Source organism: Canis lupus, chromosome 3, assembly GCF_048164855.1.
Source record: "Canis lupus baileyi chromosome 3, mCanLup2.hap1, whole genome shotgun sequence".
Lineage (NCBI taxonomy): Eukaryota > Metazoa > Chordata > Mammalia > Carnivora > Canidae > Canis > Canis lupus.
The window spans coordinates 75,002,154-75,014,763 of record NC_132840.1 but is presented as its reverse complement, the minus strand read 5'-3'; the positions used below and the strand labels follow the sequence as shown (position 1 = coordinate 75,014,763).

Genomic DNA, 12,610 nt, shown 5'->3' with positions numbered 1-12,610 from the left:
GGGTTGTTCTCTAGGAGTGCTCCCCAGAAAGCTTCCAGAGCACAACCCCCTGCCTTGGAGTCTGTTCTCCAGGGACCTGAGAGAGCCAAGTTTTCTCATGGGCTTCAACTCCACTAGGGGGGCAGGGAGGTGTGCAGTGGCTGGGTGTGGACTCAGGGAATCGGGGGCAGTAGGTGGAGGGACTGCCCCCAATCAAGCAGCACTATCCAGGCAGAGTGGATGGGGCCTCAGAGATGGATTAAGTGCACCCAGGGCTTGCCAGGTTGTAGCAGGTTAAACGTGGTAAGGTAAGCGCAGGGCTTAGCATGGCGCCTGACCTACAGTGAGGCCTCCGGTGGTGACAGCTGTCCTCACTCCTCAGGGGTCATGGCTTCCTAGTCCTGGCCCAACGGCGAACCCAGCCAGGAAGCTTGGGAAGAAAAGAGCCAGGTGCCTAGGCCACCTCCCCAGAGGTTTCGACTCAGCAGGGCTGAGAGCAGCCCCAGATCGCTGCGATTTCAGGAGTTCCACAAGTGTTTTGATGGACAGCCGGGGCTGAGAGGCCCTGACCTTGGTCATCTTTCTGTATCACTATCACCTCTTAATTCAGAGGCAAGAACCACAGACGTGTGTCGGGCCAAGTGGCCTGTCCAAGGACAGGCAGGTACTTAGGTACTTAGCTGCCCATTCAGGGCTCAACTACCTAATCCTGACTCGCTCGGGTCATCGCCTGGGGAAGTGGGGGGCTGTAGAAGGTCTTCGATTCCAACTCTCTCCAACAGAACCACAAGGTAATCACATTTTCTAAGCAGCTCCCTCCCCGACTGGTGATACAAAGGCAGGGTGTGATCAAGCATCCTGAGCACCCAGCAGTCCTCATTGTGGTGTGGTTATCAGGGAGGTCTTCAGGGAGGAGGTGGGCCTTGAACCACACTTGCGTGAATGGTGAGGCTTTGGATCAGCCTCAGGCAGGAGGGATGCCAGCCCCCAGGACCGGTCATCTCATTCTGAGGTCAGTTTCTAAGGAAACCGGTCCTGATATGTATTCTCATCACCCTTCCAGCAAGATCGAGGGGTCTCAGGGGCACTCAGACTCACGGCCCAGCAGGCAAGGATTGCCCCATTTTTAGAAAAAAATGTATTTTGTTCTAAAGATTCAAACTCGGGTGAGGGTTTGTTTAAAACCTGACTGATCTGCACTTCAGTGGCCCCGCTTCTCTCTAGGTGCCTGAGTCCCACACACCACGGAGCCACGCGGTGTAGCCAGGCGGAACTCGAGCTTGAGTTCACACTTGTAAGCTGTGTGACCTTGGCCAAGTTACTTAATCTCTCTGAGTCTCTATTTGTTCCTCTCTTTTGGTTATTAAGAGGATCAAATGGGACCATGATTGCAAGCACACTTCTGCACATGGCAAAACACACTACAAGTGTGAGCGGCCACTTTATTCCATGCCTCTCTTTTTCAATTCAGAATGTAGAAGCCCAGGGATGTTCCTGCCATTGCCCAGCACCCTACAGTGAGCCACCGGGGGAGCAGAGGCAAGACCAAAGTCCCCCAAATCCTACCCTAATGCTTTTTCCAATATAGTACCGTAGCTCATCCTCAAATCTCTCTTCTTTCCCTAATTTCTTAGGCACTGCAGGGAATTGTGCGTTCTCACCTTGCCCTAAATTTGTAGTCTTTGATGCCTAATAATCTTTTGATCCCCTCTGCAGCAGCCTGCCTGCCTGCGCCCTTCCTGCCTCTGTACCTTCTCGAGGGTCCTTCCGCCTACACTCCGTTGGACATCCTAACTCAGCCTGGCATCAGCCCACCCTTGGCCCCCAGAGACGATTGTGACACCTTCATCCGTGGGATCTCCAGCCTCCCACTTATAACAAGCGGGGGGTGGATGAAACCTGCTGATTCATTCACAGGGAACCCTTAATTAGGCACTTGGGATACCAATGGGCAATCCATCGAAGAGCCCATAAGGCCTCATCACCGGTCAGTGCCGGGCAGCACGAGGAGGCCGAGGTGGCGGGAGGCAGCCTCCGATGGAGGCTGGGCTGGAGGACCAGTCTCCAGGTTCCTGACCCCTACTGCTCCTCTATTCCCAATCTGGGCCTCAGATCAACCCTCTGCTACCCGAAACCTCCTGCTGCTCTCTGTCCACCTCCAGGTCTCCAGGGACAAGGCCTTGGGGGCCTCCCCACCCCCCATCCACACGCCGCGCCTCTGGGGCCAGCTCCGCTCCCTTCTCCCCGAAGAGGCCCCTCCAAGTCCAACTGCCCAGCTCTGGCTCTCAATTCTGGGAGACAGGTCACGTCCACCACCCCGGGGTGCAGCGCGAGCCAAACTAATCAATGGCAGAGCCGTAGATTAAGGGGCCCGGCCCCAGGCCATCCATCACTGTCGTTTACCCGCGCCTGTCAGCCTGCAAATGGAAAAGGAGATGATGTGAAACAACCCATCTGCAGGTTTTTAACGCTCTTTACAAATTGCCGTGGTGAATAACTTGTTGCCTGTATTTATCCCTTTTCAAATTGTCTCCTCGCTACAGTCATCCGTCTTCATTCTACACCCCGATGGCGCTCGCACCGCCAGTTGGGCAACCTCATTATTTCCCTGGCGCTGCTGCCTGGAGGAGGAAGGGGAAGAAGGGACGGAGGGGATCCAGGGAGAGAGGGAAGAAGGGACGGAGGGGATCCAGGGAGAGAGGGAAGAAGGGACGGAGGGGATCCAGGGAGAGAGGGAGCAGAGGGCTGGGCTGGAGGGACCGCTGGAGCCGCCTTGGGCCAGAACCTGGTGGCCCCCAGTCCTGAGCTTCCAGGGGGCTGGCCGGCAAGAGACCCTGGGGTCACCAGACCAATGGTCAGGATCTGCAGCCCAGACACTGCGGCTGCTCACCGTCCCCGTCCTCAAGGAGAGTCTAGCTGCCAAACGATTGCAAAGCTTCATTCCGGAGACTCGTGTGCAGGTTTCTCCATCCTCATCCCACACGGACTTGCCACTTGTGTGTCCCCACTGAGACCCGCCCTTCTGTGTTGACTCCCCCTGCCCTAAGCCTGGCTGGCATCCCTTCTTCCCCGGCTCCGAGCCACAGCCCACTCGCTGGCCGGCCTCCCCTCCAGCCCACTTTCCCTCACTCTCTGCGGAAGACGGACACTTCTTTTAGAAGCTGCATGATTTCCTAACTCTGTGTCAGTGATCCATTGCCCCCAGCATTAGACTCACTTGGCCACCCTGCCCCGGCACCACTGATGCAGTGGGGAAGAAGGCTGCATTTTAAAACAAATATGCCAGCTGCTTGGTGCGCAATGCAAAGGTGGAGGGGACCAGCCCTAGAATCCACTTGACGCCTGAGGCCCAGAGAAGTATAATGATCTGCCCCAGGTCACACAGCTAGTTTGCAGCTGAACTGAAGGCTGCTCTACTCTGCAGGGAAATCCTTGTATGAACAGAAGTGGTTTGTGTGTTTATCTCTCTGACTCGAACATAAGCCCCCGAGGGCAAGGACAATGTCCTATGCACCTCGGTGTCCATCCATCCGCCAGGCCCGGCACAGGGCTTGGTGTAGTTTTGGTCAGCCAGAAAAATGAAGAGCTATAGACACCGGCCAGGCCCCACCTTTCAGTCTTGCTCCAAGGAAGTAAACCCATGTGGGTGGCTGAGGGCAGAAACCCCCTTGCAGGGCCCGGAGCTCCGCCTTTCTTGCTGGTGTGCTGCCGACCCAACCAAAAACCCACCTTGCTGTCAAGGGCTGTGTTTCTGACACTGCATCCACTATTTCCACTCTGTCTTCCACAGCAGACCTTTAAATATTTGAAAACAGCTGTCAGGATCCACTTAGATGTTCCTTCTTCTAGGTTTCAGGTCCCCAGCTCCCTCAACCACTGTTCATGTGGTGTGGTATGCAGACCCCGGGGTGTCCCAGTCCCCCCTCCTCCAAATGCCATCCCATTTGTCAACGTCCTTGCTCAACTGTGGCTCCTGGGATGAAATGCAATGCTCCAGATGTGGTGTGGCCACTGCCAAGCACAGAGGGACATGCCATGATCTCCCCTCTTCTGGGCTCTGGGCTCCGATTAAAAGAGCCCAAGATTGCATTAGCTCTCCTGGCAGCTCCCCCCCACTGTTGGCTCGCATTGCACTTTGCCTGCTAATCCATCTAACTCTATTACTGTCTAATCCACGATTCTCCATCTTGTCCCCGAGGATTACATCAAAGTCCTTACAAAACGCCTTGCTGAAATCCACATACGCGACGTCCTCAGCGCACCACATATCTACCAATCCAGAAAACCTCTCGGCCTGAGAAAGGAGGTCGTTTGGGCTGGACTTGTGCTTGGTGAACCCAGGATGATTCCTAGTGATCTCTCCTTTCTTCTTCTTCTTCTTCTTCTTCTTCTTCTTCTTCTTCTTCTTCTTCTTCTTCTTCTTCTTCTTCTTCTTCTTCTTTTTCTTTCCTATGGGCTCATGAAGCAACCAGTCCATCATTTTTGCTCAGTGTCTTCTATGGAGCTTTCTTCACCCAAGGTGCTTGCTCAGTGCCTGGACTGAGCAACTGTGACAGGTGGCCTGATTGATTATGCGCGTTGTGAGGTTTTTGGTGGTAAGCAGAGGCTGCCTGAGGAAAAAGCAGAGAAGGGGAACAAATGTAAATACCACACACTCAGGAATGCCCATGGAGGTTGTAAATAGCTTGACGGAAAGATGTTAGAGGCTCTGGGTAGGAAAATTTATTAACAATGCTTCATGTCTTTTACTCTCCCTGCACAATGTTTGATTCAGAGAAACTATGAAAACATCACTGCCAAGCCATTTCCTTTCTCCTATAATTAGGTACTCTGGATTTTTAGTATCGTTTGTGTGCGTGTTTGTTTCTTCTGATTTCCACAGGCTATTTTTAGACCAATCATGACTTAACTTTTTGAAAAGCCTAGGAGAAAAAGTCACGTTCCCCAGCAATCAAATGTACCCATCCCCTGAGTGACGTACATTTAGGTAAGTCACAGCTGGGTGACGGACCCTGGGGCCCGGGGGGAGCACGCAGCAGGAAGGCCTCTGCTGCGGGGTGGAGAGACGAGAGAGGGATGTCATCCCCTGTGACCTGCAGCCCCTGGCCACCCTGCTGGTTAACCCTCTTCTTCCACCAAGAGGGAGAGAGTCATGCAGGTTCTCAGAGCGACGTGCTGGTGGCAAGGAGGCACAGCTGGCTCCGGAAGAGAAAGAAATGATCCCGAGCCGCCAGTGGGAGGGGCTGCCCCACAAAGGAGTGAGCTCCCTGTCTCTGGAAGGGTTCAAGCTGAGCTGGATAACAACCTCAGTGTTCAAGGCCCTTTCTGATGCTTGACTGTGTGAAATCTGCCGGGGAGGCTGCTGGAAGAATTCTAGCTCCGAAAGGAAAGCGCAGCCACAATGTCGAGGGATCGTCCAAAACCAGGGCTTCAGGAAGGAGACCCCAGCACCCAGCCCCATACAGAGACAAGGTAGGGAGCGCTGCGGGCATTCACCTCCTCCATTCGGGGGGCTGGAGCCATCCCTCTGGAGACAGCAGTCCTCGAACACTTCCCCACGGTACCATCCCTACTCTCCCTGCCTGCCTTTCAGAGGAAAAGGTTTTAAATGCAATTTCCTAGCTGGTCACAGATTCAGTGTCTACCTCCTTTAAGGACTCACAGCCTTACGGAGACTCTTGTAGGCACCAGTTCCCTCTCTCTGGGAGCACCCGGCGTGAGAGCCATCTGCAGAAAGTAACAGGCATGTACACACGGAACAGACCGCCACACGGCACCACACACACCCAGAGCAAGTCCATGCCCCTGGGTGTGATGGAGAGAGCATGCGTGCACTTGTGTGTTTGTGTGCGTGCAAGGGAGGGGAAGATATCAGCTTTACTGAGGGTCAGGTCTAAATTACACATGCTCACCAAGGTAGGCCGTCTCCCCTTTGCCATCCCCACAACATTTAAGAAGCAACCCCATGGGGGGGCCAGTGCTGCAAAAGCTGGGGAGTCACTGGGAGAACCTTGCAGTTTGCAAAGCCCTTCCTCATCTGTAATTCCGGATTGTCCACTCACTCACCAAATATTTATTCAGCACCTGCCGTGCTCCAGGCACTGTGCCAGGCATGGGGAGTACAGGGTGACCAAAAACTCGCAGTGCCTGGACTCGGCGAAGCTCACAGCCTAGTGCAGCCAGACATGAGCAAACAATCAGAGAAGTGTGTATTTACAGTCCACTCAGGTAAGCGTGAGGGCGGAGAATTATACAGCGCTGTGGAGTGTATAACCAGAGGAGACCTAACCTGAAAGTCAGGGAGGACTTCCCGGAGGAGGGGGCATTTGAGCTCTGAAGCTGAAGGGTAAGAGACAGGTTGGGGGCATTTGGGCTGAAGCTGAAGGGTGAGAGACAGGTAACCAGGTGAGGGGTGAGAGGCAGGGAGGACAAGAGGGAGCCCAAGCATTAGAAGCTCCCTGGAACATACTTAGGAGTCAGAATTGGACTCACTGGCTGGCTGAACGGTGGGCTCTGGCAGACTGGGGAGGCTGAAGAGAAGTAAGAGAAGTAAGGGATTTCTATCTCCATCGTTACCTGAGGTTGGCGACATAGGAGCCAGAGCCCTTCCAGAATGTTCCACGAGCATGATCTGGGGTACATTCAGCATATCCCAGGCCTGGGTCCTTCCTAGGCCAGGGTGAAGGGAAGCTTCAGGAAGAAGGAGTCCTGATTAAGCTCGTTCTTGAAAGGCAAATAGGATGAGGAGGGGAGGGAGGCATACAGTTGAGGGGGACTCCTTCTGGGGGACGTCCTAGAGGCTCGAAGGAGCTCGCGTAGGTAGCTGGGCTTGGCTGGAGCCTGGTGAGCCTAAGTGAGGTGGGAGGTGAGGATGGAGAACCAGGTGTGGGGCAAGGGGGATGACGAGCTTGGACTTGTCCTGAAGGTCAAGGGGAGTCCTCGATGAGCTTTGAGAAAGAAAACAACGTGGTCGGACATGTGCTCTGAAGAAAAGCGACCCCTCAGGCTGCGGAGTGGAAGGGGGCTGGGTGGGAGTGGGCTCGGAGCCCGGCAGCACTAGGTGCTCAACATGACGGGAAGCGAGGGACTCCTGGGTGTGGAGAGGGGGATCAGAAGGAGGAAGTGAGGGCGAGTCCCGAACTGATTTTCTGCTCAGCTGTTGGATGTTGAACTTGAGGGTCTTGTGAAAAACGCACTTCAAGAGGTGGCTGGGTGAGAGAACGCGGAGGGCATGGCAAGGAAGAGGCGACGCGCTTGAGGTGCGTCCAGTTTTTAGAGTGAAGGTAGGGACAGAGGCCATGCTCCCCTCGCCTGCCCCACCCCGAAACAGCCTGCCTCCACCTCCGGCCTCTGGGCTCCTGTGTGGCCTGGCCCTGTGTCCGTTGGCTTAAGGCAAACCCCAGAGGCATTCCCAAATCTTTCTCCTCCTTCACCACCTCCGGGCCAGCCCGTGGCCCTCTCTCCAGCAGGCAGGCCCTGTTCCCTCCACCTGCTCAGAGCTCCTACCCTCTCCCTCCAGGGACAGTGCGACAGCCCTAACTGCCTCCTTCCCACCCTTGCCAGCTCCCCGCTTCCCACAGCACGCTGCCCTCCCCGCAGTGACCGGGTCCCATTTCTACAGAGCATCAAACCCTCCAGTGGCTCCTCCTCATCCTCAGAACCAAATGCCAACCCCTTGCCTGGCTTGGGAAGGTCAGCGTGAGTGCCTCCTCATCCCCCTTGCTCTGCTCCTCTCTGGCCTGCCCCCTGCCCCTCCGGCAGCCTCCCCGGCTCCCCACGCAGGGCCTTGGAGCTTGCTCTTCTCTACCCTCATGTCCTCCTGCCCCCTGACCATAAAAAAGAAAGATTTTATTTATTTATTCATGAGAGACACACAGAGAGAGGCAGAGACACAGGCAGAGGGAGATGCAGGCTCTCCAAGGGGAGCCCAATTCAGGACTCGATCCCAGGACCCCAGGATCGTGCCCTGAGCCAAAGGCAGACACTCAACCACTGAGCTGCCCAGGTGCCCCTCACCTTCTTGTCTGTGGCTTTCCATGAAAGTGTCACTCAGCGGAGAGGCCTCCTGAGCATCCCTGACAGTAGCTACTCAGCACCCTGCTGCAATTTTTTTTTTTTTTTTTTTTTAGAGAGACGGGCGGCGGAGGCAGAGGGAGAGAGACTCTTAAGCAGACTCGACCCCCAGCATGGAGCCCAGTGCAGGGCTCCGTCTCACAACCCTGGGATCATGACTTGAGCTGAAATGAAGAGTTGGACGCTCCAGTGACTGCACCACCCAGGGCCCCACACGGCTGCATTTTAACACTGTTCCCTATCAGTTTTTCTTGCTCATCAGTTTGCTCCTTGCACACCTCCCACACTCCTCCCATGTGCACACACACTTGATGAAGCTCTGTGAGAGCTGGGGTTCGCCACCACACCCCGGGCCTTAGGAGAGGCCCTGTGCATAGTTATCTCCCACGTGAATAAATGAACAAATGAGTGAGTAAATTGGTATAAAGCGGTATCTGATGCTGGGAGTGCAGAAAGCCCTAGAGACACAGACAGTACAATCAAGAAGAGAGTCTGGCCACAGAAGAAAGAAGAGAATCAAAAGACACCTTTATTGAGCGAGTCAAGAGAAAAAAGAGGGTTTAAGTGGAGGGATGGGTCACGGCATCCCATGCTGCCGGAGAGACCTCATGAGGCCCAAGGACACCCACTGCCCTTGAGAAAAGGGGTTTACAAGGACCTGGTGAGAGTAGTGGAGGGGTGGCAGGTGGCTCCCACGGGCTGGTGTGGCTGGCTGGGGCGGAGGCATGCCTGGGGGCATATCTGGGTGGAGCCAGTGGGTGAGGGTATCCAGGCCAAGGAGGATTTTCTCCTGAAGCCTGGCTCCTGGACCTAGCAGAGGCAGCAGAGAAGAAGGAGTGACTGAGATTACAGAGCAAGGGAGTGGCACTGGACTCCCCAGAGATTTATAGAAACACGCCGGTGCCCCAGACAGAGTCATCATTTGTTGCTCATTCAAACTGAAATGTGCTCCATATGTGCTTAGAGGTAAGGTCAAGGGCGGCCTGGGAGAGGAGCTAAGGCCACGGCTTGGCCTGGCCACCCCTCTAGCTCCGGTTCCAGATGCACACTCCACACCTACAGAGCAAAGCCAGAGGCCAGCAGCTAATTGGGCCTCCTCCCCAAAAGGTGACCGAGGGGTCAGTCCGCTGCTGCTACTCGAACATGTCCCTTTGACGTCCCCCGAGGGACCCCCAGCAGTTGATGAGTGTATCCCTTCTGGCCATGCACTTCCACTCCCCACAGGGGACACTTGGCAGGTCAGTACAGCTCTCTGCAGCCTGTCCCATTTCCAGTGATACCTCAGCACCCGGTTTAGACTGACACCCCAGGATCAGTAACACCAGGGTGGGGTGGCCGCTGGAACCCGACTCGTCGGTTCCATCCAGGCCCAGCTTTCTCACAGATACCCTGCGTGTCTGATAAACCCCAGTACCCTCCATTCTAATAGCTAACCCTCAGAATGTGAGGTCGGTGATGCTTGAACGATGCTCCTTCCGTGGCCATCTGAGGTAGGATGCAGGAATGGACAGAAAGTGGAGCTGAGGACATGCACTCATGAAAGATTCTCAAATTACGAGGTGCCCGGGTGGCTCAGTGGGTAAGCATCTGCCTTCGGCTCAGGTCATGATCCCAAGGTCCTGGGATCGAGTCCCTCTCCCTCTGCCTGTGTCTCTGCCTCTCTCTCCATGTCTCTCATGAATAAATAAATCAAATTTAAAAAGAAAGAAAGAAAGATTCTCAAATCGAAAGACAATAGGACATCTCGCACGCAGGAACATCGAATGCCTCCTGAGAAAGGAAGCACCGTGTCATGAGCACCAAGGGACGAGGAAGGAAGCGGCGGGTCTGTTCCGGGGAGAATTTGTAGTCCGGGGAATCGTACACCCCGGGGTCAGAGGGGTGCGGGAGGTGGTGCAGAAGGTGCCGGCGGCCTCGGAGCCAAGTGGACCTAATCCCAAACAATTGCAACAGGACATCCATTTTTAGCAGTTTTGAGGAAATTGGGGATTATGAATTGGCCCAGAGGAGGCGGAGGCTTATCCAGGATGGGGACAGGGAAGGATATGCAGAAGTAGCCAAAAAAAAAAAAAGAAAATCAGAGAAAGAGGCTGCTGGCGGTCAGGAGCAAACACATCCTGCTGAGGGCGGTTGGCCTCCGGAATCTTCTCGTAAAGAAGATGCTGTGGTCCTGGCGTTTTGTTCATTTAAAGCCAGATGGGCCAGAGCCCAGAGCATGAATGGTGGGGAGCAGCCCCGGGGAGAGACATGTGTTTAAGTGCTTCTGGGGCAGACCCCGGCGGGACGGGTAATGAACCCCCTGAGGTCCTGGCACCGGTGGCCTCGTGAGGGTCCCCTCCAGAGGCCTGATGAGGAGCTGCCCTGCTGCAGCCCCAGGGCCTATTTTCATGAACTTCAGCCCTTGCCCGACTCACCTTGAGCCCAGGGCACGCAGGAGGCCAAGCTCAAGGCTTCAGATAAAAAAGAACAAGTGGGCAGAGCGCCCCAGCCAGGGCCCTCAGAAACCCAGCCCTAAGCTCTGTGTGGGGGTGCTGAGCCCTGGAATATTGAGGCTTCCTTTTATCCTGTCTCACTCCTGCTCCACGTGGCTCCAGGTTTCCAGAAAGTACAATTTAGAGGCTGGAGGCCCGAGCCCCCACGCCAGGAAGGCCAACGCCGCTGCAAGAGCCAGTGACAGATGCTCAGTGTTCCCCTAGTCAGAGTAAAAGGGAGTCTGGGAAAAATACCTGCCGACTCTCGAACTGAGGGAGACCAGACCAACTAAGTGAGGGGAGAGCCTCACAGCAAGGAGCTCAGGGAACCCCGAAGATGCTCTCCCCCCAGGCTGGGAAAGGGCCTGGGCCGCTTTCCTATCCCTGCCATCAACATCTCCTCTTCCCAAGCTTGCTTCGCCAGTCTGAGCTTCGCTTGCACAGCTCTATATAGCCACAGCGACCACAGCAGGGTCCTATGTCATGTCCACAGTACCTGCTGCCTCCATAGGATGGACCCAGGGACAGGGCTGGGAGTCAGGACGCTGCTGCCTGCTTCCCCAGGACTGTGTCAAGACCCTCACATGCGTCTCTGGAAAAAACAAAAACAAAACAAAACAAAAGCAAAAGCCTGAAGAGTCTGCCAAATCTGGCAAATAAAAACACGGAATACCCAGTTTGCGTTGAATTTCAGATAAACGATGACTAATTGTTTAGTATAAGCATGTCCCAAATATTGCTGGGATAGACTTATACTAAGCAATTATTTGTTGCTTATCTGAAATGCACATCTAACCCGGCAGCCTACGTTGTGTCTGGCGGCCCTGTCCCTGACCTTCTGTGAGGGGTAGGCATCCTGAGAATGAGGCTGATGAAGGGCAAAATCCTTCCCCTGCAGCCAGGGCCCAGCCTGCTGCTTCCAACCCTTCCACAGGGTTCTGGAAGGTCTGGGGAGGGGCCTCTGCTCTTCCAGGAAAGCCTGGGCCACGGCCTCGGCTCCCACAAACCCTACAGGAAGCATCAACAGGGCTCCCCCTCCACTCCCCTCCCAGCCAAGCTCACTAGCAGGGCTGCCTCCTGCAGGCTGGAGACCATTCGGGGCCTCAGCCATCTTCCCTCCCCACCCCTACTCTGCCATTCTGAGAACCAGCTTCCCGGTAAGCCCTCCTCCATCCTTTTTAATGAGAGTCCATTAACTCTCAGCCTTGGTCCAGATGCTTTCAATGAGAGAGAACTTCCTGTTCTGCGGTTTTGATTCCGATCTAGAACATTTCCCTTTAAACCAGAAACGAGGAGAAAGCTGAACACTTGTCTTGCCGTTGCCGCCCCCCCTCAAAGATTCCCCCAATCTGCTCTCTATCCCCCCACCAAGGCCCTGGAAGGGAAGCCTCAGCTCCACTCTGCCTACTGCCCTTTGCTCCCGCTCGGGCTAATGAGGCTGGCCCACGAGCAGTGGCCACTAATGGGCTTCCTCTACACAAGCTCCCAGCCGGCAGATGGGCACACAGCCTCCTGTCCTGACCATTAAGTGGAGCAGCCAACACCAGGCACGGGCTCCTGGCTGAGCAGCACGGCATATGGACTGGCAGGGGGTGTGGAGGCTGTGCCTCTCCCAGCCCCAACCCTGCGCAGAAGTGCTGGGTACTGTGGCTGGCTGAGCCGCCAGGGCCAAACCCCCCAGGAGAGCAAGCAGTCAGGCTGCCTGGCCAGGGGCTCAGACCTAGGCTCTCTCCACCTCCATGCCTCCATGGCAAAGGGCCTACAAGCGGCCCCTGGGTCTCTAAGAGACATCCCATTGCTCTGGGCCATGGTCAGGGGATAGAGCCAATTGGCTAGGGCAGCCGACCCCAGGGGACTCTGGTGGAGCCCTCACATGGGGTGAAGAAGCAAGGGACACCCACTTCTTGGAGCACTGTCCTCCTTTTGCATCCTACTAACTCCTACCATCTCCCAGAGTTTCAGCTAAACATCACCTCCTCTGGGCAGCCCTCTCTGATGTCCCAAACTGGGTCAGATCTCCCAACGCACATTCCCTGAGAGCCCCCGAGTTTCTCGTATCACTCTCCAAGACTGTAATTGCTGCAGTG

The 12,610-nt window shown here is 55.3% G+C and overlaps 1 long non-coding RNA gene across 1 annotated transcript; it reads left to right on the top strand.

Annotated features, from left to right (window-relative positions):
- Nucleotides 1-4,961: 4,961 nt before the first annotated feature.
- LOC140625203 (uncharacterized) lies at nt 4,962-8,469 on the top strand. The gene is made up of 2 exons (XR_012024577.1): nt 4,962-5,451; nt 8,109-8,469. It is a non-coding gene; the product is annotated as an uncharacterized lncRNA (long non-coding RNA).
- The last annotated feature ends 4,141 nt before the right edge of the window (nt 8,470-12,610 follow it).